The following is a 27,447-nucleotide window of genomic DNA, read 5'->3' as shown; positions in this document are numbered from 1 at the left end:
ATGTCCTGGCTATTGTAAATAGAGCTGCAATGAACATTTTGATACATGACTCTTTTTGAACTATGGTTTTCTCAGGGTATATGCCCAGTAGTGGGATTGCTGGGTCGTATGGTAGTTCTATTTTTAGTTTTTTAAGGAACCTCCATACTGTTCTCCATAGTGGCTGTATCAATTTACATTCCCACCAACAGTGCAAGAGTGTTCCCTTTCCTCCACACCCTCTCCAGCATTTATTGTTTCTAGATTTTTTGATGATGGCCATTCTGACCGGTGTGAGATGATAGTTTTGATTTGCATTTCTCTAATGACTAATGATGTTGAGCATTCTTTCATGTGTCTGTTGGCAATCTGTATATCTTCTTTGGAGAAACGTCTATTTAGGTCTTCTGCCCATTTTTGGATTGGGTTGTTCGTTTTTTTGTTATTGAGCTGCATGAGCTGCTTTTAAATCTTGGAGATTAATCCTTTGTCAGTTGCTTCATTTGCAAATATTTTCTCCCATTCTGAGGGTTGTCTTTCTGTCTTGTTTATGGTTTCCTTTGCTGCGCAAAAGCTTTTAAGTTTCATTAGGTCCCATTTGTTTGTGTTTTTATTTCCATTTCTCTAGGAGCTGGGTCAAAAAGGATCTTGCTGTGATTTATGTCATAGACTGTTCTGCCTATGTTTTCCTCTAAGAGTTTGATAGTGTCTGGCCTTACACTTAGGTCTTTAATCCATTTTGAGTTTATTTTTGTGCATGGTGTCAGGGAGTGTTCTAATTTCACACTTTTACATGTATCTGTCCAATTTTCCCAGCACCACTTATTGAAGAGGCTGGCTTTTCTCCACTGTGTATGCTTGCCTCCTTTATCAAAGATTAGTTGACCATATGTGCGTGGGTTTATCTCTGGGCTTTCTATCCTGTTCCATTGATCTATATTTCTGTTTTTGTGCCAGTACCAAACTGTCTTGATTACTGTAGCTTTGTAATAGAGTCTGAAGCCAGGGAGCCTGATTCCCCCAGCTCCATTTTTCGTTCTCAAGATTGCTTTGGCTATTTGGGGTCTTTTGTGTTTCCATACAAATTGTGAAATTTTTTGTTCTACTTCTGTGAAAAATGCCAGTGGTAGTTTGATAGGGATTGCATTGAATCTGTAGATTGCTTTGGGTAGTAGAGTCATTTTCACAATGTTGATTCTTCCAATCCAGGAACATGCTATATCTCTCCATCTATTTGTATCATCTTTAATTTCTTTAATCAGTGTCTTATAATTTTCTGCATACAGGTCTTTTGTCTCCTTAGGTAGGTTTACTCCTAGATATTTTATTCTTTTTGTTGCAATGGTAAACGGGAATGTTTTCTTAATTTCACTTTCAGATTTTTCGTCATTAGTGTATAGAAATGCAAGAGATTTCTGTGCATTAATTTTGTATCCTGCTACTTTACCAAATTCATTGATTAGCTCTAGTAGTTTTCTGGTAGCATCTTTAGGATTCTCTATGTATAGTATCATGTCATCTGCAAATAGTGACAGCTTTACTTCTTCTTTTCCGATTTGGATTCCTTTTATTTCTTTTTCTTCTCTGATTGCTGTGGCTAATACTTCCAAAACTATGTTGAATAATAGTGGTGAGAGTGGGCAACCTTGTCTTGTTCCTGATCTTAGTGGAAATGGTTTCAGTTTTTCACCATTGAGGACAATGTTGGCTGTGGGTTTGTCAATATATGGCCTTTATGATGTTGAGGAAAGTTCCCTCTATGCCTACTTTCTGCAGGGCTTTTATCATAAATGGGTGTTGAATTTTGTCAAAAGCTTTCTCTGCATCTATTGAGATGGTCATATGGTTTTTCTCCTTCAGTTTGTTAATATGGTGTATCACGTTGATTGATCTGCGTATATTGAAGAATCCTTGCATTCCTGGGATAAACCCCACTTGATCATGGTGTATGATCCTTTTAATGTGTTGTTGGATTCTGTTTGCTAGTATTTTGTTGAGGATTTTTGCATCTATGTTCATCAGTGATATTGGTCAGTAGTTTTCTTTCTTTGTGACATCTTTGTCTGGTTTTGGTATCAGGGTGATGGTGGCCTCGTAGAATGAGTTTGGGAGTGTTCCTCCCTCTGCAATATTTTGGAAGAGTTTGAGAAGGATAGGTGTTAGCTCTTCTCTAAATGTTTGATAGAATTCACCTGTGAAGCCATCTGGTCTGGGCTTTTGTTTGTTGGAAGGTTTTTAATCACAGTTTCAATTCCAGTGCTTGTGATTGGTCTGTTCATATTTTCTATTTCTTCCTGGTTCAGTCTCGGCAGGTTGTGCATTTCTAAGAATCTGTCCATTTCTTCCAGGTTGTCCATTTTATTGGCATAGAGTTGCTTGTAGTAATCTCTCATGATCGTTTGTATTTCTGCAGTGTCAGTGGTTACTTCTCCTTTTTCATTTCTAATTCTATTGATTTGAGTCTTCCTTTTTCTCTTGATGAGTCTGGCTAATGGTTTATCAATTTTGTTTTTCTTCTCAAAGAACCAGCTTTTAGTTTCATTGATTTTTGCTATTGTTTCCTTCATTTCTTTTTCATTTATTTCTGATCTGATCTTTATGATTTCTTTCCTTCTGCTAGCTTTGGGGTTTTTTTGTTCTTCTTTCTCTAATTGCTTCAGGTGCAAGGTTAGGTTGTTTATTCGAGATGTTTCCTGTTTCTTGAGGTAGGCTTGTATTGCTATAAACTTCCCTCTTAGCACTGCTTTTGCTGCGTCCCATAGGTTTTGGGTCATCGTGTCTCCATTGTCATTTGTTTCTAGGTATTTTTTGATTTCCCCTTTTATTTCTTCAGTGATCACTTCGTTATTAAGTAGTGTATTGTGTAGCCTCCATGTGTTTGTATATTTTACAGATCTTTTCCTGTAATTGATATCTAGTCTCATAGCATTGTGGTCAGAAAAGATACTTGATACGATTTCAATTTTCTTAAATTTACCAAGGCTTGATTTGTGACCCAAGATATGATCTATCCTGGAGAATGTTCCGTGAGCACTTGAGAAGAAAATGTATTTTGTTGTTTTTGGATGGAATGTCCTATAAATATCAATTAAGTCCATCTTGTTTAATGTATCATTTAAAGCTTGTGTTTCCTTATTTATTTTATTTTGGATGATCTGTCGATTGGTGAAAGTGGGGTGTTAAAGTCCCCTACTATGATTGTGTTGCTGTCGATTTCCCCTTTTATGGCTGTTAGTATTTGCCTTATGTATTGAGGTGCTCCTATGTTGGGTGCATAAATATTTACAATTGTTATACCTTCCTCTTGGATCAATCCCTTGATCATTATATAGTGTCCTTCTTTGTCTCTTGTAATAGTCTTTATTTTAAAGTCTATTTTGTCTGATATGAGAATTGCTACTCCAGCTTTCTTTTGATTTCCATATGCGTGGAATATCTTTTTGCATCCCCTCACTTTCAGTCTGTATGTGTCTCTAGGTCTGAAGTGGGTCTCTTGTAGACAGCATATATATGGGTCTTGTTTTTGTATCCATTCAGCCAGTCTGTGTCTTTTGGTGGGAGCATTTAATCCGTTTACATTTAAGGTAATTATCGATATGTATGTTCCTATTCCCATTTTCTTAAATGTTTTGGGTTTGTTATTGTAGGTGTTTTCCTTCTCTTGTGTTTCTTGCCTAGAGAAGTTCCTTTAGCATTTGTTGTAAAGCTGGTTTGGTGGTGCTGAACTCTCTCAGCTTTTGCTTGTCTGTAAAGGTTTTAATTTCTCCCTCAAATCTGAATGAGATCCTTGCTGGGTAGAGTAATCTTGGTTGTAGGTTTTTGTCCTTCATCACTTTAAGTATATCCTGCCACTCCCTTCTGGCTTGCAGAGTTTCTGCTGAAAGATCAGCTGTTAACCTTATGGGGATTCCCTTATGTGTTATTTGTTGTTTTTCCCTTGCTGCTTTTAATATGTTTTCTTTATATTTAATTTTTGACAGTTTGATTAATATATGTCTTGGCATGTTTCTCCTTGGATTTATCCTGTATGGGACTCTCTGTGCTTCCAGGACTTGATTAACTATTTCCTTTCCCATATTAGGGAAGTTTTCAACTATAATCTCTTCAAATATTTTCTCAGTCCCTTTCTTTTTCTCTTCTTCTTGTGGGACCCCTATAATTCGAATATTGGTGCATTTAATGTTGTCCCAGAGGTCTCTGAGACTGTCGTCAGTTCTTTTCATTCTTTTTTCTTTATCCTGCTCTGCCATAGTTATTTCCACCATTTTATCTTCCAGGTCACTTATCCGTTCTTCTGCCTCAGGTATTCTGCTATTGATCCCATCTAGAGTATTTTTAATTTCATTTATTGTGTTTTTCATCGTTGCTTGGTTCCTCTTTAGTTCATCTATGTCCTTGTTAAATGTTTCTTGCATTTTATCTATTCTATGTCCAAGATTTTGGATCATCCTTACTATCATTAATCTGAATTCTTTTTCAGGTAGACTACCTATTTCCTCTTCATTTGTTAGGTCTGGTGTGTTTTGACCCTGCTCCTTCATCTACTGTGTGTTTTTCTGTCTTCTCATTTTGCTTATCTTACTGTGTTTGGGGTCTCCTTTTCACAGGCTGCAGGTTCGTAGTTCCCGTTGTTTTTGGTATCTGTCCCCAGTGGCTAAGGTTGGTTCAGTGGGTTGTGTAGGCTTCCTGGTGGAGGGAACTAGTGCCTGTGTTCTGGTGGATGAGGCTGGATCTTGTCTTTCTGGTGGGCACGTCCATGTCTGATGGTGTATTTTGGGGTGTCTGTGGCCTTATTATGATTTTAGGCAGCCTCTCTGCTAATGGATGGGGTTGTGTTCCTGTCTTGCTAGTTGTTTGGCATAGGGTGTCCAGCACTGTAGCTTGCTGGTCATTGAGTGAAGCTGGGTCTTGATGTTGAGACAAAGATCTCTGAGAGATCTTTGCCGTTTGGTATTACGTGGAGCTGGGAGGTCTCTTGTGGACCAGTGTCCTGAAGTTGGCTCTCCCACCTCAGAGGCACAGCCCTGATGCCCGGCTGGAGCACCAAGAGCCTTTCATCCACACGGCTCAGAGTAAAAGAGAGAAAAAATAGAAAGAAAGAAAGAAATAGAATATAATATAGTGAAGTAAAATAAAGCTATTATAAAGCAAAGCTATACAGACAAAATCTCATCCAGAAGCATATACATATACACTCACAAAAAAAGGAAAAGGGGAAAAATTAATATCTCCTGCTCCCAGAGTCCCCCTCCTGAATTTGGGCTGATTCGTTGTCTATTCAGGTGTTCAACAGATGCAGGCACATCAAGTTGTTTGTGGAGCTTTAATCCGCTGCTTCTGAGGCTGCTGGGAGAGATTTCCCTTTCTCTTCTTTGTTCGCACCGCTCCCGGGGTTCAGCTTTGGATTTGGACCCGCCTCTGCGTGTAGGTCGCCTGAGGGCATCTGTTCCCCGCCCAGACAGGACGGGGTTAAAGGAGCAGCTGCTTCGGGGGCTCTGGCTCACTTAGGCCAGGGGGAGGGAGGGGAACGGAGGAGGCGGGGCGAGCCTGCGGCAGCAGAGGCCTGTGTGACGTTGCACCAGCCTGAGGGGCACAGTGCGTTCTCCTGGAAAAGTTGTCCCTGGATCCCGGGACCCTGGCAGTGGTGGGCTGCACCGGCTCCCGGGAGGGGTGGTGTGGAGAGTGACCTGTGCTTGCACACAGGCTTTTTGGTGGCGGCAGCAGCAGCCTTAGCGTCTCATGCCTGTCTCCGGGGCCTGCGCTGATCACCGCGGCTCATGCCCGTCTCTGGAGTTCGTTTAGGCGGCGCTCTGAATCCCCTCTCCTTGCGTGCCGCGAAACAAAGAGGCAAGAAAAAGTCTCTTGCCTCTTCGGCAGCTGCAGGCTTTTTCCCGGACTCCCTCCCAGCCAGCTGTGGTGCGCCAACCCCTTCAGGCTGTGTTCACGCCACCAACCCCAGTCCTCTCCCTGCGATCTGAGCAAAGCTGAGCCTCAGCTCCCAGCCCCGCCCGCCCCGGCGGGTGAGCAGACAAGCCTCTTGGGCTGGTGAGTGCTGCTCGACGCTGAGCCTCTGTGCGGGAATCTCTCCGTTTTTCCCTCTGCGCCCCTGTTGCTGTGGGATATGCGCTGATAGCCGCGGCTCGCGCCCATCTCTGGAGCTCGTTTAGGCGGCCCTCTGAATCCCCTCTCCTCGCGCACCAGGAAACAAAGAGGTAAGAAAAAGTCTCTTGCCTCTTCGGCAGCTGCAGACTTTTTCCCGGACTCCCTCCCGGCTAGCTGTGGTGCACTAACCCCTTCAGGCTGTGTTCACGCCACCAACCCCAGTCCTCTCCCTGATATCCGACCTCTGAAGCCCGAGCCTCAGCTCCCAGCCCCCGCCCGCCCCGGCGGGTGAGCAGACAAGCCTCTCGGGCTGGTGAGTGCTGCTCGGCGCCGAGCCTCTGTGTGGGAATCTCTCCGCTTTGCCCTCCGCACCCCTGTGGCTGTGCTCTTCTCCGTGGCTCCGAAGCTTCCCCTCCCCGCTACCCGCAGTCTCCGCCCGCGAAGGGGCTTCCTAGTGCGTGGAAACCTTTCCTCCTTCACAGCTCCCTCCCACTGGTGCAGGTCCCATCCCTATTCTTTTGTCTCTGTTATTTCCTTTTTTCTTTTGCCCTACCCAAGTACGTGGGGAGTTTCTTGCCTTTTGGCAGGTCTGACGTCTTCTGCCAACATTCAGTGGGTGTTCTGTAGGAGCAGTTCCACGTGTAGATGTATTTCTAATGTATCTGTGGGAAGGAAGGTGATCTCCGCGTCTTACTCTTCCGCCATCTTCTCTACCTCAAGCAATGTCTGTGTCTTTATTCCTGTCATGCCCCTGGGTTCTTCAGAACCTCTTTTTTTTTTTTTTACATTCCATATATATGTGTTAGCATAAGGTATTTGTTTTTCTCTTTCTGAATTACTTAATTCTGTATGACAGTCTCTAGGTCCATCCACCTCACTACAAATAACTCAATTTCGTTTCTTTTTGTGACTGAGTAATATTCCATTGTATATATGTGCCACGTCTTCTTTATCCATTCATCTGTCAGTGGACACTTAGGTTGCTTCCATGTCCTGGCTATTGTAAATAGAGTAGCAATGAACATTGTCGTACATGAATCTTTCTGAACTATGGTTTTCTCAGGGTATATGCCCAGTAGTGGGGTTCCTGAGTCGTATGGTAGTTCTATTTTTAGTTTTTTAAGGAACCTCCATACTGTTCTCCATAGTAGCTGTATCAGTTTACATTCCCACCAACAGTGCAAGAGGGTTCCCTTTTCTCCACACCCTCTCCAGCATTTATTGTTTCTAGATTTTTTGATGATGGACATTCTGACTGGTGTGAGGTGATACCTCATTGTAGTTTTGATTTGCATTTCTCTAATGATTAGTGTTGTTGAGCAACCTTTCATGTGTTTGTCACAATCTATATATCTTATCTGGAGAAATGTCTATTTAGGTCTTCTGCCCATTTTTGGATTGGGTTGTTTGTTTTTTTGATATTGAGCTGCATGAGCTGCTTGTATATTTTGGAGATTAATCCTTTGTCAGTTGCTTTATTTGCAACTATTTTCTCCCATTCTGAGGGTTGTCTTTTCGTCTTGTTTATGGTTTCCTTTGCTGTGCAAAAGCTTTTAAGTTTCATCAGGTCCCATTTGTTTATTTTTGTTTTTATTTCCATTTCTCTAGGAGGTGGGTCAAAAAGGATCTTGCTGTGATTTATGTCATAGAGTGTCCTGCCTATGTTTTTCTCTAAGAGTTTTATAGTATCTGGCCTTACATTTAGGTCTTTAATCTATTTTCAGTTTATTTTTGTGTGTGGTGTTAAGGAGTGTTTTAATTTCATTCTTTTACATGTGGCTGTCCAGTTTTCCCAGCACCACTTACTGCAGAGGCTGTCTTTTTTCCATTGTATACTCTTGCCTGCTTGATCAAAGATAAGGTGACCATATATACGTGGGTTTATCTCTGGGCTTTCTATCCTATTCCATTGATCTATATTTCTGTTTTTGTGCCAGTACCATACTGTCTTGATTACTGAAGCTTTGTAGTATAGTCTGAAATCAGGGAACCTGACTCCTCCAGCTCTGTTTTTCTTTCTCAGTATTGCTTTGGCTATTCAGGGTCTTTTGTGTTTCCATACAAATTGTGAAATTTTTTGTTCTAGTTCTGTGAAAAATGCCATTGTTAGTTCGATAGGGATTGCATTGAATCTGTAGATGGTTTTGGATAGTATAGTCATTTTCACAATGTGGTTTCCTCTTATCGAAGAACATGGTATATTTCTCCATCTGTTTGTATCATCTTTAATTTCTTTCATCAGTGTCTTATACTTTTCTGCATACAGGTCTTTTGTCTCCTTAGATAGCTTTATTCCTAAGTATTTTATTCTTTTTGTTACAGTGGTAAATGGGATTGTTTCCTTAATTTCTCTTTCAGATTTTTCACCATTAGTATATAAGAATTCAAGAGATTTCTGTGCATTCATTTTGTATCCTGCTACAACACCAAATTCATTGATTAGCTCTCTTAGTTATCTGGTAGCATCTTTAGGATTCTCTATGTGTAGTATAATATCATCTGCAAACAGTCACGGTTTTACTTCTTCTTTTCTGATTTGGATTCCTTTTATTTCTTTTTCTTCTCTGATTGCTGTGGCTAAAACTTCCAAAACTATGTTGAATAATAATGGTGAGAGTTGGCAACTTTGTCTTTTTCCTGATCTTAGTGGAAATGGTTTCTGTTTTTCACTATTGAGAACGATGTTGGCTGTGATTTTTGTCATATATGGCCTTTATTATGTTGAGGTAAGTTCGATCTATGCCTACTTTCTGGAGGGATTTTATCATAAATGGGTGTTGAATTTTGTTGAAAGCTTTCTCTGCATCTTTTGAGATGATCATATGGTTTTTCTCCTTCAATTTGTTAATATGGTTGATCTAATTGATTGATTTGTGTATATTGAGGAATCCTTGCATTCCTGGGACAAACCCCACTTAATCATGGTGTATAATCCTTTTAACGTGCTGTTGGATTCTGTTTGCTAGTATTTTGTTGAGGATTTTTGCATCTAAGTTCATCAGTGATATTGGCCTGTAGTTTCTTTCTTTGTGGCATCTTTGTCTGGTTTTGGTATCAGGGTGATGGTGGCCTTTTAGAATGAGTTTGGGAGTGTTCCTGCCTCTGCTATAATTTGGAAGAGTTTGAGAAGGATAGGTGTTATCTCTTCTCTAAATGTTTGATAGAATTTGCCTGTGAAGCCATCTGGTCCTGGGCTTTTGTTTGTTGGAAGGTTTTTAATCACAGTTTCAATTTCAGTGCTTGTGATTGGTCTGTTTATATTTTCTATTTCTTCCTTGTTCAGTCTCGGAAGCTTGTGCTTTTCTAAGGATTTGTCCATTTCTTCCAGGTTGTGCATTTTATTGGCATATAGTTGCTTGTAGTAATCACTCATCGTTCTTTATATTTCTGCAGTGTCAGTTGTTACTTCTGCTTTTTCATTTCTAATTCTATTGATTTGAGTCTTCTCCCTTTTTTTCTTGATGAGTCTGGCTAATGGTTTATCAATTTTGTTTATCTTCTCAAAGAACCAGCTTTAGGGGGCTTCCCTGGTGGCGCAGTGGTTGAGAATCTGCCTGCTAATGCAGGGGACACGGGTTCAAGCCCTGGTCTGGGAAGATCCCACATGCCACGGAGCAGCTGGACCCGTGAGCCACAACTACTGAGCCTGCGCGTCTGGAGCCTGTGCCCCGCAACGGGAGGGGCCGCGATAGTGAAAGGCCCGCGCACCGTGATGAAGAGCGGTCCCCGCACCGCGATGAAGAGTGGCCCCCACTTGCCGTAGCAAGAGAAAGCCCTCGCACGAACCGAAGACCCAACACAGCCAAAATAAATAAATAAATAAATAAATAAAGTAGCTATAAAAAATTTAAAAAAAAAAAAAAGAACCAGTTTTAGGTTTATTGATCTTTGCTATCATTTCCTTCATTTTTTTTTCATTTATTTCCAATCTAATCTTTATGATTTCTTTCCTTCTGCTAACTTTGGGGTTTTTTTGTTTTTCGTTCTCTAATTGCTTTAGGTGTAAGGTTAGGTTGTTTATTTGAGATTTTTCTTGTTTCTTGCGGTAAGATTTTATTGCTATAAACTTCCCTCTTAGAACTGCTTTTGCTGCATTCCATAGGTTTTGGGTCGTAGTGTTTTCATTGCCATTTGTTTCTAGGTATTTTTTGATTTTCTCTTTGATTTCTTCAGTGATCTCTTGGTTATTAAGTAGTGTATTGTTTAGCCTCCATGTGTTTGTATTTTTTACAGATTTTTTCCTGTAATCGATATCCAGTCTCATAGCGTTGTGGTCAGAAAAGATACTTGATATGATTTCAGTTTTACCAAGGTTTGAACTGTGATCCAAGATATGATCTATCCTGGAGAATGTTCCATGAGCACTTGAGAAGAAAGTGTAATCTGATGTTTTTGGATGGAATGTCCTATAACTATCAATTAAGTCCATCGTGTTTAATGTATCATTTAAATCTTGTGTTTCCTTATTTATTTTCATTTTGGATGATCTTTCCATTGGTGAAAGTGGGGTGTTAATGTCCCCTACTATGATTGTGTTACTGTCGATTTTCCCTTTTATGGCTATAGCATTTGCCTTATGTATTGAGGTGCTCATATGTCAGGTGCAAAATATTTACCATTTTTATATCTTCTTCTTGGATTGATCCCTTGCTCATTATATAGTGTCCTTCTTTGTCTCTTGTAATAATCTTTATTTTAAGTCTGTTTTGTCTGACATGAGAATTTCTACTCCAGCTTTCTTTTGATTTCCATTTTCATGGAATATCTTTTACCATCCCCTCATTTTCAGTCTGTATGTGTCCCTATGTGTGAAGTGGGTCTCCTGTACACACATATATATGGGTCTTGTTTTTGTATCCATTCAGCCAGTCTATGTCTTTTGGTTGGAGCACTCAATCCATTTACATTTAAGGTAATTATCGATATGTATGTTCCTTTTACCATTTTCTTAATTGTTTTGGGTTTGTTTTTATAGGTCTTTTCCTTCTCTTTTGTTTCCTGCCTAGAGAAGTTCCTTTAGCACTTGTTTCAGAGCTGGTTTGGTGGTGCTGAATTCTCTTAGCTTTTGCTTGTCTGTAAAGGTTTTAATTTCTCTGGTGAATCTGAATGAGTTCCTTGCTGGGTAGAGTAATCTTGGTTGTAGGTTTTTCCCTTTCATCACTTTAAATATGTCCTACTACTCCCTTCTGGCTTCCAGAGATTTTGCTGAAAGATCAGCTGTTAACCTTATGGGGATTCCCTTGTATGTTAATTGTTGCTTTTCCCTTGCTGCTTTTAATATTTTTTGTTTGTAGTTAATTTTTGATAGTTTGATTAATATGTCTCTTGGCGTTTTTCTCCTTGGATTTTTCCTGTGTGGGAGTCTCTGTGCTTCCTGGACTTGATCGACTATTTCCTTACCGATATTAGGGAAGTTTTCAACTATAATCTCTTCAAATATTTTCTCAGTCCCTTCTTTTTTCTTTTCTTCTTCTGGGACCCCTGCAATTTGAATGTTGGTACGTTTTACATTGTCCCAGAAGTCTCTGAGATTGTCCTCAATTCTTTTCATTCTTTTTTCTTTATTCTGCTCTGTGGTAGTTTTTTCCACTATTTTATCTTCCAGGTCACTTATCTGTTCTTCTGCCTCGGTTATTCTGCTATTGATCCTTCTAGAGAATTTTAAATTTCATTTATTTTGTTGTTCATCATTGTTTGCTCTTTAGTTCTTCTAGGTCCTTGTTAAAAGTTTCTTGTATTTTCTCCATTTTATTTCCAAGATTTTGGATCATCTTTACTATCATTACTCTGAATTCTTTTTCAGGCGGACTGCCTATTTCCTCTTCATTTGTTTGGTCTGGTGCGTTTTTACCTTGCTCCTTCGTCTGTTGTGTATTTCTCTGTCTTCTCATTTTGCTTAACATACTGTGTTTGGGGTCTCTGTTTTGCAGGCTGCATGTTCGTAGTTCCCGTTGCTTTTGGTGTCTGCTCCCAGTGGGTCAAGTTGGTTCAGTGGGTTGTGTATGCTTCCTCATGGAGGGGACTGGTGCCTGTGTTCTGGCAGGTGAGGCTGGATATTGTGTTTCTGGTGGGCAGGACCACGTCCGGTGGTGTGTTTTGGGGTGTCTGTGAACTTTGTATCATTTCGGCATCCTCTGTGCTAGTGGGTTTGTTTGTGTTCCTGTCTTGCTAGTTGTTTGGCATAGGGTGTCTAGCACTGTAGCTTGCTGGTCGTTGAGTGGAGCTGGGTCTTAACATTGAGATGGACATCTCTGAGAGAGCTTTTGCCATTTGACATTATGTGGGGGGAGGTCTCTGGTGGACCAATGTCCTGTACTCGGCTCTCCCACCTTAGAGACTCAGTACTCCGCTCCCCAGTCAGAGGCTCAGGCCTGACACCTGGCCAGAGCACCAAGACTGGCTCAGAAGAAGAGAGAGAGAGAGAAAAAGAAAGAAAGAAAGAAAAAGAGAGAGAGAGAGAGGGAGGGAGGGAGGCAGGGAGAGAGGGAGGGAGGAAGGAAGGAAAATAAAGTTATTAAAATAGAAAAAAATTATTAAAAATAAAAAGTAATTTAAAAAACAGAGAGAAAGAAAGAAGAGAGCAATCAAACCAAAAAACAAATCCACCAATGATAACAGGCACTAAAAACTATACTAAAAAACAACAACAAAAATAAACAAAACGGACAGTCAGAACCCTAGGACAAATGGCAAAAGCAAAGCTATACAGACAAAATAGCACAAAGAAGCATACACATACACACTCACAAAAAGAGAAAAAGAAAAAAATAGTATATACATATAATTAAAAATTAAAAAAGGAAGAGAGCAACCAAATCATTAAACAAATCTACCATTGATAATAAGCTCTAAATGCTAAACTAAGATAAATATAAAACCAGAAACAAATTAGATGCAGAAAGCAAACCCCAAGTCTATAGTTGCTCCCAAAGTCCACCACCTCAATTTTGGGATGATTAGTTATCTCTTCAGGTATTCCACAGATATAGGGTACATCAAGTTGATTGTGGAGATTTAATCCACTGCTCCTGAGGCTGCTGGGAGAAATTTCCCTTTCTCTCCTTTGTTTACATAGCTCCTGGGGTTCAGCTTTGGATTTGGCCCTGCCTCTGCATGTAGGTCGCCTGAGGGCATCTGTTACCCACCCAGACAGGACAGGGTTAAAGAAGCGACTGATTCGATGCCTCTGGTTCACTCAGGCTGGGGGGAAGGAGGGGTATGGAATGCGGGGTGAGCCTGCATTGGCAGAGGCTGGTGTGACGTTGCAACAGCCTGAGGTGTGCTGTGTGTTCTCCCGAGGAAGTTGTCCCTGGATCATTGGACCCTGGCAGTGGTGGGCTGCACAGGCTCCCAGGAGGGAAGGTGTGTATAGTGACCTGTGCTTGCACACAGGCTTCTTGGTGGCTACAGCAGCAGCCTTAGCGTTTCATGCCTGTCTCTGGGGTCCACGCTGAGAGCCGCGGCTCGCACCCATCTCTGGAGCTTGTTTAGGTGGTGCTCTGAATCCCCTCTCTTTTCACACCCCGAAACAATGGTCTCTTGCCTCATAGGCAGGTCCAGAGTTTTTCCCAGACTCCCTCCCGGCTAGCTGTGGTGCACTAGCCCCCTTCAGGCTGTGTTCCTGCAGCCAACCCCAGTCCTCTCCCTGGGGTCTGAACTCTGAAGCCTGAGCCTTAGCTCCCAGCCACCCCTGCCCTGGCGGATGAGCAGACAAACCTCTCAGGCTAGTGAGTGCTGTCGGCATTGATCCTCTGTGTGGGGATCTCTCCGCTTTGCCCTCTGCACCCCTGTTGCTGCGCCCTCCTCCATGGCTCTGAAGCTTCCTCCCTGCCCACCCCCTGTCCCCGCCAGTGAAGGGGCTTCCTAGTGTGTGGAAACCTTTCCTCCTTCACAGCTCCCTCCCACTGGTGCAGGTCTCATCCCTATTCTTTTGTCTCTGTTTTTCCTTTTTTCTTTTGCCCTACCCAGGTACTTGGTGAGTTTCTTGCTTTTTGGGAAGTCTGCCAGAGTTCAGTAGGTGTTCTGTAGGAGTTGTTCCACGTATAGATGTAGTTTTGATGTATTTGTGGGGAGGAAGGTGATCTCCACGTCTTACTCCTCTGCCATCTTCAAGGCGCCCCTCACAAAGCTTCTTTACAAAGTATACATAAATAGAAAAATAGACAAATGAAGAACATTTATTAAAGATAGAAATTGAAATAACACTAATAATATGACAGTATCCATTTTTACTAGTATAACTGTAAATTAAAACAACAATGTGATAGTATTTTTATTGTACCAAGTTGGTAAATACAGAGAATTAAGAACACACAGCATTGGCTTTGGTGCAGGCAGTTGGGAACTTTGATATGCTGCTGGTAGCATTATAAAGTTATGTACCATTCTTAAAGTGTATGTACTAGTGTAAGTTCTCTAGAGAAACAGAATTAATAGGGTTAATATCTATCTATATATAGAAGGAGGTTTATTATAAAGAATCGGCTCACGAGATTATAGAGGCCCATAAGGCCCAAGATCTGCAGTTGGCAAGCTGGAGACCCAGGAGAACTGATGGTGTAGTTCTAGTCCAAAGTCTGGCAATTTTGAGACTCAGGAAGAGCTGATGTTTCAGTTCAAGTCTGAAGGCAGGAAAATACCAGTTCTAGCTTGATGTTTCAGTTCTAGCTTGAAGGCAGTTAGGCAGGAGGAGTTCCCTCTTATTTGGGGCAAGGTCAACTTTTTTGTTCTAGGCAAGCCTTCAACTGTTGGAGCAAGGTCAACTTTTTTCTATGCAAGCCTTCAACTGTTTAGATGCGGCCCACCCACATTAGGAAGGGCAATCTGCTTTATTCAGTCTATAAATTTAACTGTGAAGCTTATTCAAAAACACCAGAATTATGTTTGACCAAATAACAGGGTTCCCTGTGGCCCACTGAAGTTGACACGTAAATTAACACTCCCCCTTATATATATGTACATATATATATCTTTTCTTTGTTTTCTTATTATTAAACAAATATGAACTACCTGTATAATAAAACACAGATAAACTATCACATTTTGATGCATTGTTTTTCTGTTCTATACCTATATTCAACAAATTGGTTAAGTATTGTGTTTGTGTACTGCTTTGTTTCTCTTAGTATTTTAATTATATATTGCCATGTCATTTAAACTATTTGAGAGCACAATTTTAAATGTCTGCATGAAAATTCATTATTTGTATGAATCACACTTCATTTAATCATACTCTATTGTTAAACAATGGAAGTATTTATAATAGTGAAAAATTGGAACCACTGTGTTGTATATATATTTTGATTCATAGTTCTGAATATCTCCTTAGGACAGATATCTAAAAGTGGAATTACTTTATCAAATTAAGGTTTAATTTTGATATGTATTATGAAATTGTCTCCTAACCCAGCTGAAAGAACTTTTCACCTGCCTTCTACCAAAAATGCTGCGTTCATCACATCATAAGTAAATATGACTTAAATAAACAAAAAACCTTTGTCAGTTTGGGTGGTTAAATATAGTATTGTATTAAGTTTTTATAATTTGCATGCCTTTGTTCTAGTTATCTAGTAAATGAGGCTGGATATTTTTCAAATTTTTAGCCAGTTATTGGCCATTTATTAGCCATGCATATATCCTCTATACATTTATTCTCTTGATTTTTCTGCATGTATAAGGCAGGGGAGGGGAATCTCATTCAGTATAATTTTTTACATTGTAAAAACTTCACATGTTTGTAGCTAATGTTTATTCCCAGTCTGCGGTTTGTGAGTATTTCTTCAGTAATAACTAAAATTTATTTAGAATTTACTGTGTGCCAAGCATTAAATGCCTTAAATACATGATTTCATTAGGTTTCATAATAGCTTTAGTGCCTATATGTTACTATCTCCATTTTATAGATAAGGAATGTAAGGCATAGAAATTGTTTTGTTTGATGCCACAGACCCTGGCATCATTCTGCCTAGACCTAATCCTGGCCCCTCAAATTGAGAAGCTGAGGGCTTTCCATTGTCCTGGGATCTCAGAATGGCTGGACAACATGAACCAGCCACATAACAGGAGCCCCTGGAAACATGATAATAATAATAATAATGGCATTTTCCTCCATAGGTTGAAATGCATCACCTTGTGGAATTGACTGTGCCTCAAAGACCTGCATTTCCCATCATTTGGCTATATTTTCTAATGTTTTTACTGAATACACATTTGAAGAAAGCTATGAATAACCACACACCTCAGAGTTAGTCCTATACTAAATGAATCCCCAGGCCCTCCTTGCTCTCACTTGTTCAAGTTTTGAAATTTTAAAGTGGTATTTATAGCTCATGTTGTGACTTTAATGCATGATTTACATTAATGATTTATCCCCATTAGAGAAGGGGATAAATTTGCCTGTGTACTCACCACATAGAATAGCAAATTAACAGATGTTAGCATTTGATCATATTTGCCACGTGTATATATATTTTTGGTAAAGAGTTGAAATCCACTTTATTCTTGCTTCCTAGGTTTGTTCTTTTGTCTCTACAAGCAGCCAGTATAAAGAATTCTGTGAGTATCTTTCTGGCTTACTTTTCATATTTATATTATGAAAATAAATGTATATTTTATGCAAATAGCATATATATATAGACATATATCTTTGAAACATAAAACGTTTATATATGATTTTAAAAATTAAGCAATGCCAAAGTAACTACAATGTGGTTTTTTTCTGAGGTTAGTTTCTTTTTCTTTTTTTTTTTTTTTTTTTTTAACATCTTTATTGAAGTTTAATTGCCTTACAATAGTGTGTTAGCTTCTGCTTTATAACAAAGTGAATCAGTTATACATATACAATATGTTCCCATTTCTCTCCCCTCTTGCATCTCCCTCCCTCCCACCCTCCCCATCCCACCCCTCTAGGTGGTCACAAAGCACCGAGCTGATCTCCCTGTGCTGTGCAGCTGCTTCCCACTAGTTATCTATTTTACATTTGGTAGTGTATATATGTCCATGACACTCTCTTACCCTGTCACATTCTTTTTTTTTTTTAATTTATTTATTTTTGGCTGCATTGGGTCTTCGTTGCTGCGCACAGGCTTTCTCTAGTTGCGGGGAGCACGGGCTACTCTTCGTTGTGGTGCATGGGCTTCTCATTGCAGTGGCTTCTCTTGTTGCGGAGCACAGGCTCTAGGGGCGCAGGCTTCAGTAGTTGTGACGTGCAGGCTCAGTAGTTGTGGCTCATGTGCTCTAGAACACAGGCTTAGTAGTTGTGGTGTGCGGGCTCAGTAGTTGTGGCTCATGGGCTCTAGAGCGCAGGCTCAGTAGTTGAGGCACACAGGCTTAGTTGCCCCATGGAATGTGGGATCTTCCCGGACCAGGGCTTGAACCCGTGTCCCCTGCATTGATAGGCGGATTCTTAAGCACTGCGCCACCAGGGAAGCCCCACACTGTGTTTTATTAAATGCCAGCCAAATGTGTATTGAGATGTATCTGTGTTTCTAATATGTCTTGTTTATTCATTTCAACAACCGTCTATTACTTATTAAATAAATCTACTCTAACATTTATTTATTACCATAATGAACATTTAGGATTTTTCCACTTTTTTCCATTATTACAAAAAACACTTTATATGTAGTAGTTCTCAAACTTATTGGTCTCAAGATCCCTTTACACTCAGGTAGTACTCAGAGCCCCAAAGAGTTTTGTTTATGTCGGTTTTATCTGCCAGTATTTATTGTATTAAACTCACAAATTGAAAAAATATATCTAGCTATTTAATTCATTTAAAAGTAACAGTAATAAACTGGTTCTGTGCTAACAGAAATTATATGTTTTTTATGAAAAGTAGATTATTGCATTTGGAATTTGTAAGCATTTATGTGTGGTCTGGTACAGGGCTTGGCAAACTGCAGCCTGTGGGCCAGATTCTGTTCACTGCTGTTTTTATACATCCTATAAGCTAAGAATATTATTTACATTTTTAAATGGTTAAAAAAATCAAAAGAAAAATAGTGTTTTAAAACATGTTAATGACATGAAATTCAAATTTCAGTGTTCATAAAGAAAGTTTTATTGGAATGCAGACACGTTCATTTATTATGTAATGTCTGTGGCTGCTTTAGTGCTACAAGGGCAGAGTTGAGTGGTTTTTTTAAATGAGGGCTAAATATTGAGATTATCCAAATCTTCTATATCCTTGTTTTATTTGTTTGTTTAGCCTGCTTCATCTCTTAGTTTTGGAGAGAGGTATACTAAAGTATCCCATTCTAATTGTGGATTTAGTTTTTCCAATTCTGTTAGTTTTACTTTCTATGTATTGAGGCCAGGTTGTTTTGTGTAAACAAGTACATGCTTGTTGTATTCTAACACTTTGTTTGATGTTTCTTTTATCATTGTGAAATTTCATGGTGTCACTTCTTACCTTTGCAACGAATTTTAAAATTCAATTTTATCCAGTATTAATATTAATACAACTTTTGTTTGGTTAGTACTCTCCATTGTATTTATTAATTATTTTATTTTCAATATTTGTATGTCTTTTTTTTTGTTTGAATTTATCATATCCCTTTTAAGGATATGCCTAAATTGTAAAATCCATGCTAATATTCTCTGTCTTTTAATAGATACATTTGAAGCATTTACCTTATTGCAATTACTAAAATATTTGGACTTATTTATTCTAACTTATTTTGTGTTTTCTATCGTATTACTTATTTGCCTATTCTTACCCTTTTCATTTCCCATTGTGGATGAATAGATTTCTCTATTGTATTTTTCCTCCTCTGAGTTTGAAAATTATATATTCTATTCCTATTTTGTTGACAGCTTCTCTTAAAATTTAAATATATGTATATAATAATTAACCACGATGTAAAACTAATCTGTATCTTTATCTGTTTCTTGAACAATATGACAGGTTTGGATTGCTTTAACACTGATCTTCTGTATTCTGGGTTATTGTTGTCTAATACTTAGTTCTACCTTATTTTTAATTTCCTAATTAGAAGTTATTTATATAATTATTATTATTTTTATCTACTAAATATAATTGAGATTCAAAATATATTTATCACTTTCTTTGCATGCCATTCCTCCTTTTATCTTATGTTTTCCTTCTTGGTTCAATTTTCTTTTTGTGGTACCTACTTTAATATTTCTTTCTGGTAGTGTTGTGAGTAATAAACTCAGTATTTGGCCAAGAAAGTCTATTTTCACCACAACTTTTGAACTGTAGTTTATGTAGGCCGAAACCTACATTGATTTTCACTCCTTTTTTCATAAATTTCTTTCTGGAGGTTTATATAATCTTTCTCCTAAATTTTAGTGATTTCTGTTGTCCCCATAATTTGTTTTTTAAATATCTCTAAATTTGTTTTTTGTTGTCTTGCTCAGGACTTGTACCTTTTCAAACTACCTTTCTTCAAGTCTGAAAAATTGTCAGTCATTACCTCCTGTGAATATTGCCTTTCTCCCATTTTGTATTCATTCTTGAATTTCTATTAGACATATATTTGACCTTCTTATTCTAGCATCTATTTCTCACAATTGCTCATTTTATAACTTTCTATTTATTTAGCTCATCCTTAATGATTTATTTATATCTAGATTCCATTTGACTGTTTTTCTCTTCACATATCTGATTTAGTGTCAAAACTACCCATCCGTTTTTTGTTTTGTTTTAGCTTAGGTAAATTATTTTTTTAAACAGTTTCACAGAGATATAATTCACATACCATAAATTTTATCCTTTTAAATTGTATAATTTGGTGATTTTTAGTATATTCATAGAATCGTGCAGCCATCATCACTGTCTAGTTTTAGAACCTCTCATTACACTAAAAATAAACCTGGTATCCATTTACAGTCACTCTCTGTATCCTCCTCCCTTCCCCAGGGAACCCCCAGATACTTTTATCTCTATGGATTTGCCTATTCTGGGCATTTCGTATAAATGGAATCATGCAATATATAGTCTTTTGTGACTGGCTTCTTTCAGTTAAGATAATGTTTTCAAGGTTCATCCACATTGTAGCCTCTATCAATACTTCATTTCTTTTTATTGTCAAAATACACTCCATTGTGTGAATATGCCACATTTTGTTTCTCCAGTTTACCAGGTGATGGACATGGGTTGTTTGCATTTTTTGGCTATCTTAAACACTGCTGCTATAAATATTATTAGACAAGTTTTTATGTGGGATGTATGTTTTCATTTCTCTTGGGTATATACCAAGCGGTAGAACTGCTTAGTTATGGGGTAAATCTATGTTCAGTATTTTGTGGAATTGCCAAACTGTTTCCCATAGTGGCTGCACAATTTTAAATTCATATTAGTAAAGTGTGAGGTTTCCAATTTCTCAACACTCAGTACTTATTGTTGTCTTTTTGCTTATAGCCATCCTAGCGTGTGTGTGTGAAGTGGTATCGCATTTTTTGCATTTCTCCAGTGATTAAATATATTGAGCATCATTTCTTGTGCTAATTGCCCATCTGTGTATGCTCCTTGGAGCAATGTCTAATCAAATCATTTGACCATTGTTAATTGTATAATTTTTCTTTTTATTGTTAAGTTGTGAGTTCTTTATATATTCTAGATAAAAAACATCTTAATTAGATACATGATTTGAAAATATTTCTCCAGTTGTGTCGATTATCTTTTCACTTTCTTGATGGTATTCTTTGAAGCACAAAAGTTTTTAATATTAATGAAGTCCAATTTATCTATTTTTTCATTTGTTGCTTATGCTTTTGGTGTCGTATCTAAGAAATCATTGCCTAACCCAGAGTTATGAAAATTTTGATGCTGTGTTTTCTTCTAAGATTTTAAGAGTTTTAGCTCTTATACTCAGGTATATGGACCACTTTAAATTAATTTTCGTATATGATCTGAGGTAGAGGTCCAACTGCATTCTTTTGCATGTGGATACTTTTATTAGTTTACATCTTATTTAAATGTATACAAATGGGGGTATGCTTATATTGATCTAGCATTTATATATACATGAAATGGGAGAGGTAGTTTTCCATGTCAGACTAATTGCTAAGTTAATGCAAAGAAAATTCTGAAAATATTGTCTAATCTTATGAGAGGTTATATTAAAATCACAGATCTGAGCCACGTCCCAGCATTGGTTAGAGCAGTCTCAATTGTCACAAACTCATTGACTAGAATGCTGTTTATTAAGTGAATAAGTGGTTTTATATTTAAAATAAATAATAAAAGACTAATTTCAATAGTCTTTACAAATATTAGTTTTTATAACTTTAACACTTGAATCTTTAACTTTAGAACTCTTTCTTTTAAATCAACTCTTAGCCTGTACAGAATAAGAACTGATATTTGTAAGGATAGTCCCTTTATTGTACATGTATTTATTATTTTCTGAGTCTTTTTTCATAGCTTTATTGAGATATAATGGGCATATAGCACTGTATAAGTATAAGGTATACAGTATAGTGATTTGACTTACATATATTATAAAATGATTACCACAATATGTTTAGTTAACATCCATTATTTCCTATAAATACAAATATTTTCTGAATCTCAAAGGAAGATTTTTTATTAATTTAATTTAATTTTACATTGGGCAGGATCTTAGAACTTATCAGGCCTGATACCGTCATTTCATAGATCAAGAAGCCAAGGTCAGGAGTGCTTAAATGACTTGTTCAAGGGTATATAACTAGTTAATGAGAGACCCAAGAATTGAACTCAAATGTTCTGACTTATTTTGAGATCAGTGCTTTTCCCCACTCACAACATGTTGCTCTTCAGAAAATGATTGTTAATAATACAAGCCTGGAGGATACCTGTTGGTTTACAGTTACCCTAGGGAATTCTCACACATCTGTACTTGAAATGGATTACCAAAGGGTACAAAAACTATCATAAAAATGATCAATACTGTATTCCATAAGTGATTAGAATAAAAAATGAGTACCTAAGAAATTTGATTTTAATTAAATATTCCTGTTTAATTAAATTATTTATACTTGAGTATGTTCTTAACATTTTTTCAAAGACCTAGAAGTAAAAAGTTGTGTAGGTGGATATTGGATTCCATGTATCTTAATGTTCCCACATTCCTGGGGACTATGGTGTGAAAAGTTTAGGTTGAGCATCTCTACCTTTTTTCCAGTTAAATAGCACTTTCTTACCACAAAATATAGAATGAAAAGGGTCACTTTCTATTGAGGATTTATGTAGCTTGCAATTAACAAAATCTAAAAGGGGCCATTAGTAAAATTCTGTAGGTGGGAGATAGATGAATAGTGTAGGGAAAGAAGATTTCAGAAAACTAGCCATCTAAAATAGCAATGTGTTTTTAGCTTTGTTATTCAAAAGTGTTTTTATTTTTGTGTTTTTCCTTTCACTGGCACATAGTGAGAAACTGCTTAGTAATGTTTTGGCAAAAAAGTTTTAATTTTGTAACAGAACTTTTAAAAAGGGATGTCTTCTTACATTACTAGAAAAATTTCCTTCTGCTTAGTTACATTACATGGTGATGGTTTGAAATTCCAAAAAAGAAAGGAAAATATGTTTGTGTGGTCCTAAGAATAATTGTTTTAGTTATTGTTGAACTAAAATAAGAACCATAATAACTTACTTTTGTTTCAGATTTTTTTCCAACGTACTTATTGCACCAGTCTTCATTAAATCCTTAGACAAAGGGAATCAGTGATCTACAGGAAAGGAGTAGAAATAGCAGGCAAAATTTGGTGTCTTTTAAAAGGCTAAATAGTAAGTGAAGTAGATTTTCTGCATTTTATCCTGTTTATTTAGGCAGAGACTGATCTGCCTAAATAAAGGTAAATGCTTTCTGACTTCCCATTCATTCATTCATTCATTCATTTCAGTTATTAAGTACCAACTAAGCACTGCACTACGTGTTGATAGGCTTGGGCTAAGCATTGGTGTTATAAAGGTAAATGACAAAATATTTCTGCCTTCAAATTATTCACAGTCTAATGGATAACAAAGAAAAAGTAGATGGACAATTATAGCATAACATATTAAAAATAAATTCAGAGAATATGGGGAACACATAGAGGGTATCATGTCCGGACTGGAGGATTAAAGAACATGGAAGCCCCTGCTGCAGAGTCTGACTTACTGCAGTATCTATCAGTTCCAAGTCATTTTTTAAGACCCTCCAGAGACATTACATAGAAGTAATCGTAAGATCCAAGTGTCACAATGTTCTCATTTCATGATCTTTTTTGCATTCATGGGTAAGACGCAAAGTGGAATGGCAGTGTCTTGGAGTGATCACCCCTGGGTCTAAATCATGGCTTACCCACTCAATGGCCTTGTGACCTTGAAAAATGGCTTCATTTCCCTGGACCTCCGTTTCCTAATTTGTGAAATGTCAGTAATAATGAGGCAATTTGTAGGTTTAAATGAGACAGCATTTAATGTGTTGATACAATTCCTGGCATTTGACATGGTTTTAAATCCATGAACATTCACTAACATTCATTAGCTTTTAAAACCATTGCCATGACCAAAATTATTAATAGTAAAACTCAAAAACTTTAAACAAATGCCAAATACTTTAGTTCTGTGGAGCAATATTTTAAAGTAGATACAGCACCCAGGATGGTAAGGAAATTTCTCAAGTTACAAATAGGCTTTGGTGCAAAAATGTATGTATAAATCCATTATTTGAATCCATAAGCACATTTTCACACATAAACAATGTTACTAATCAGCAGAACCATCATAAAACATTCATTGAATGCATATTTTTGTGTTGATGATTCAGGTTAGAGCACAAAATCCTATTTAACCCACAATGTAAGTGAAAGGCAAGAAATTCCTTCCATTTGCTCCTTCACACATTGCAACTTAATCACTTGATGCAGCTGGGTTAATGGCCAGTTTCACAACTGGTATCCCCTTTTGCAAAGTTTTAACAGACAACAAAATTTATGCAAACATGTCTACACTGTGCATTTTAACTATACATAATATTTTATTAATTTTTACATTGGTTGTTTGTAATGACTTGGTAATTGGCGTGTTGGATTTTCACATTTATGAAATGATCTGAGAGGTCTCATCAAAGCTTTAATAGTTTTATTCATTTCATTCAACAAGAATGCCTATTATGGTCTAGCTCTGTGCTAGGTGTTAGATATAACTAATAAATAAAGGCATTTTCCAGCTCTGCAATTTCTGTATAATAACAAAAGAAAATACACTGCCACAGCATGCATGTGATGGGCAAAACACCAGCCTCTGCTTGGCTGATGTTCACAGTGTGCAAGCTCGCAAGTGGTGTGGTAATAATACCTTATTGCATATAAGGTATTGCAAGGTATAAGGTATTGGTATAAGGTATTGGTATTGGTATAAGGTATTGCATATATTGATTTATTATCTATTTTAAATTATTTTTTTAACAAAGAGATTATTAGTCGTCCTTCAAACTTTTAGATAACTTCGATTTAAAAAATCCTGAAATTACAATCTATCACTTTAACTATTGGCATTTACATCCCTACATATTATATTTTCATAATGCTATGCAACCGGAAATATATCACAGAAACACAGGGACAAATTAGATGCTGAAGTTGATATAAAGTGAAGCCGTTATTAACTTCTCCTACTTTCAGATTTTTGCATTCAACTGAATACACCTAGCATTCCCCCTGAACCAATCTGTACTAAGTAACATTTTAAAAACTTGAGCTTATAAAAATACGTTTCTACTAGTTTTGTGTGTTTTTTTAAATGTCGGGATTACCTGTAGATTTTTAAAGATTTTTTTTTTTCTGAAAGTCTTCTGAAAACCCAAACCAAGGACATAGAACAAAAACAAGTTATTTGCATTGTTGTCATTATCACCATCATCATCATCATTATCAATAACAAGAAATACAACAATAAAGAAAGTATATAGGAGCTCCATACCCATGCCATCCTTTAGGAAAGCAATGAGGTGAAAAAGAATGGAAAACATTTCTGCTAACTAAATGGAAAATTTTTAAAGGAAAAGCAATGTATAAATTCATACCTTTGTGACAGATATTACTTGAGATGATTTATAAGTTATCCAAGGTAAATCTCTCCCAAATCTCTTCTAAATGCTAAGAAGTTAAGCAAAATTATTGAATTATTAATTAGTATTTACTGTAGGTAATATATTAATTTTAGGTCAAATTTATGATATGGTTTATTTGTTTAGTTAAATATAGAGAGAGATATATAGATATAGTGAGGCCCTTTGTATGATTTTCATATATATATGTGTACATACATACACATATATATAAAATCATTGTATATTACTTTTATGCCCATTTTATGTGACTGGAAGTACAATTTTACCATAAAAATAAGCCCATAGTAGTATTTTTATTTTTTTAAATAAATTTATTTATTTATTTATTTTTGGCTGCACTGGATCTTCGTTGCCTCGCACGGGCTTTCTCTAGTTGCGGTGAGCAGGGGCTACTCTTTGTTGCGGTGCGCGGGCTTCTCATTGCAGTGGCTTCTCTTGTTGCAGAGCACGGGCTCTAGGCACGCAGGCTTCAGTAGTTGTGGCACGCAGGCTCAGTAGTTGTGACTCACAGGCTTAGTTGCTCCGTGGTATGTGGGATCTTCCCGGACCAGGGCTCGAACCCGTGTCCCCTGCGTTGGTAGGCAGATTCTTAACCATTGTGCCACCAGAGAAGCCCCATATTTTTGTTATTTTTAGCATTATAAATGTTTGTTATTACTATTATTCATTGGATGGCATATCCTCCTCCTCATTATAACATTATTCTTATGGAAACATATGACCCCCTTCAGGGCAACCTGCCCTATGTTGTAATTTCCAGACAAACACTATATTGACAATATGGAACCTTTACCAGAAGTATTTGCAATGAAAGTAGGAATTGATTCTTTTTGAAATAATAGTAATTAAAATCAGATTAAAATTAAATAAGAAATAATTTTTGAAAACATTGGATACTGACATTTGAGCCAAAATAATTAACCAGCCTGTTCCATGTGAGTTGTTGTTGGAAGTAATAGAGAAAACATATGCTGAAGAGATCATTTTGAATCAAAGTCCTGCCTATCCAGCTCTATTTCTTTTTCTTTTTTTTAATTATTATTTATTTATTTATTTATTTTTGGCTGTGTTGGGTCTTCTCTTCTGTGCAAGTGCCCTCTCCAGCCGCGGCAATCGCGGGCCACTCCTCATCGCGGTGCGCGGGCCTCTCACTATCGCGGCCTCTCTTGTTGCGGAGCACAGGCTCCAGACGCGCAGGCTCAGTAGTTGTGGCCCACAGGCCCAATTGCTCCGCGGCATGTGGGATCCTCCCAGACCAGGGTTCGAACCCATGTCCTCTGCATCGGCAGGCAGACTCTCAACCACTGCGCCACCAGGGAAGCCCCAGCTCTATTTCTTATAATGCAGTGAACATCAGGTTAGATGGTTAAAGTGATAAAACTTTCTCATCAGAAATCAGGTGAGCCTAGAGACCTGTTACAGTTACTTTAAACTACAACTGAGCTCATAGTCCTGCCTAGCAATGAGGCTACCACTGACTGGCGATGCCCTTGTGAACAAGGCTTGGGGTTACACACCTCAGGTTCCACCATTCACACAGTGCTTGCTGAAGCATTGATTTCCAGCTTGCCCCACTCCTCCACATTTCCGGTGGCACTGTGCTTGTGACTGCTGAAGGTGATGCACGGAGGGGCATATCATTCCTGGATTTGTTGCAGTGACGCTACTGCTAAGGGTAGGGAGTGACCCTGAAGAAGGTGGCTCTGAAATCTTGAGGCAAGTCTCAAAAGTTTCTCTCCAGAGAAGTCTCATGCTTACCCTCTATGGAAGTAATAATAAACTTTGCCTTCCTCCTATCAAGTTGCCTTATCTAAACAAACTTATCATATTTACCTTTCCAATCATACACATGCCATTGAAGGGTGAGTACATTTTGCTGGATTTCCCCTTTGCCACTCTTTCTGTAGCTATGGGAAATGCCCCAGGAAAAAGCTGTAATCCATGGGTCGTATGTATGCGTTCAGCCCTGGAGCGTGGTTCATGGGCCATGTACCGCATTTCTTTAGTTAAGAACTGTGAACTACAAACTCAAAACATAGCAATGATAAAACTTTGTTAGGCTCTATCCAAAGGGTAAGTCTAGATCAGTTAGGTGAGTTTCTATGGAGGGTAAATGGATATATGAGAGGTTTACTTTTTTTTCCTGACTGACTATAGGAACTTTCAGGCAAAATAAAGCATCTGGGATATGTTAGTTGGAAAGTTAATCTTAACTCATTTTTCCTCAGCAGCGCTGTGGGAGGCCAGAGGGTGAGGAGGAGAGGGAGAGAAGAAAAGGAGGTGTGGCATCACAAAGAAGTTG

General features: G+C 37.9%; 1 pseudogene; it reads right to left on the bottom strand.

Annotated features, from left to right (window-relative positions):
- The window catches only part of LOC114237214 (general transcription factor IIH subunit 3-like), a 117,554-nt pseudogene extending 90,420 nt beyond the window's left edge, over positions 1-27,134 (bottom strand).
- Between the last annotated feature and the right edge of the window lie 313 nt (positions 27,135-27,447).

Source organism: Balaenoptera acutorostrata, chromosome 3 (genome assembly GCF_949987535.1).
Source record: "Balaenoptera acutorostrata chromosome 3, mBalAcu1.1, whole genome shotgun sequence".
In the NCBI taxonomy this organism is placed as follows: Eukaryota; Metazoa; Chordata; class Mammalia; order Artiodactyla; family Balaenopteridae; genus Balaenoptera; species Balaenoptera acutorostrata.
Note: the sequence above shows the minus strand (reverse complement) of the source record. Positions and strands in the feature narration are given on the sequence as shown.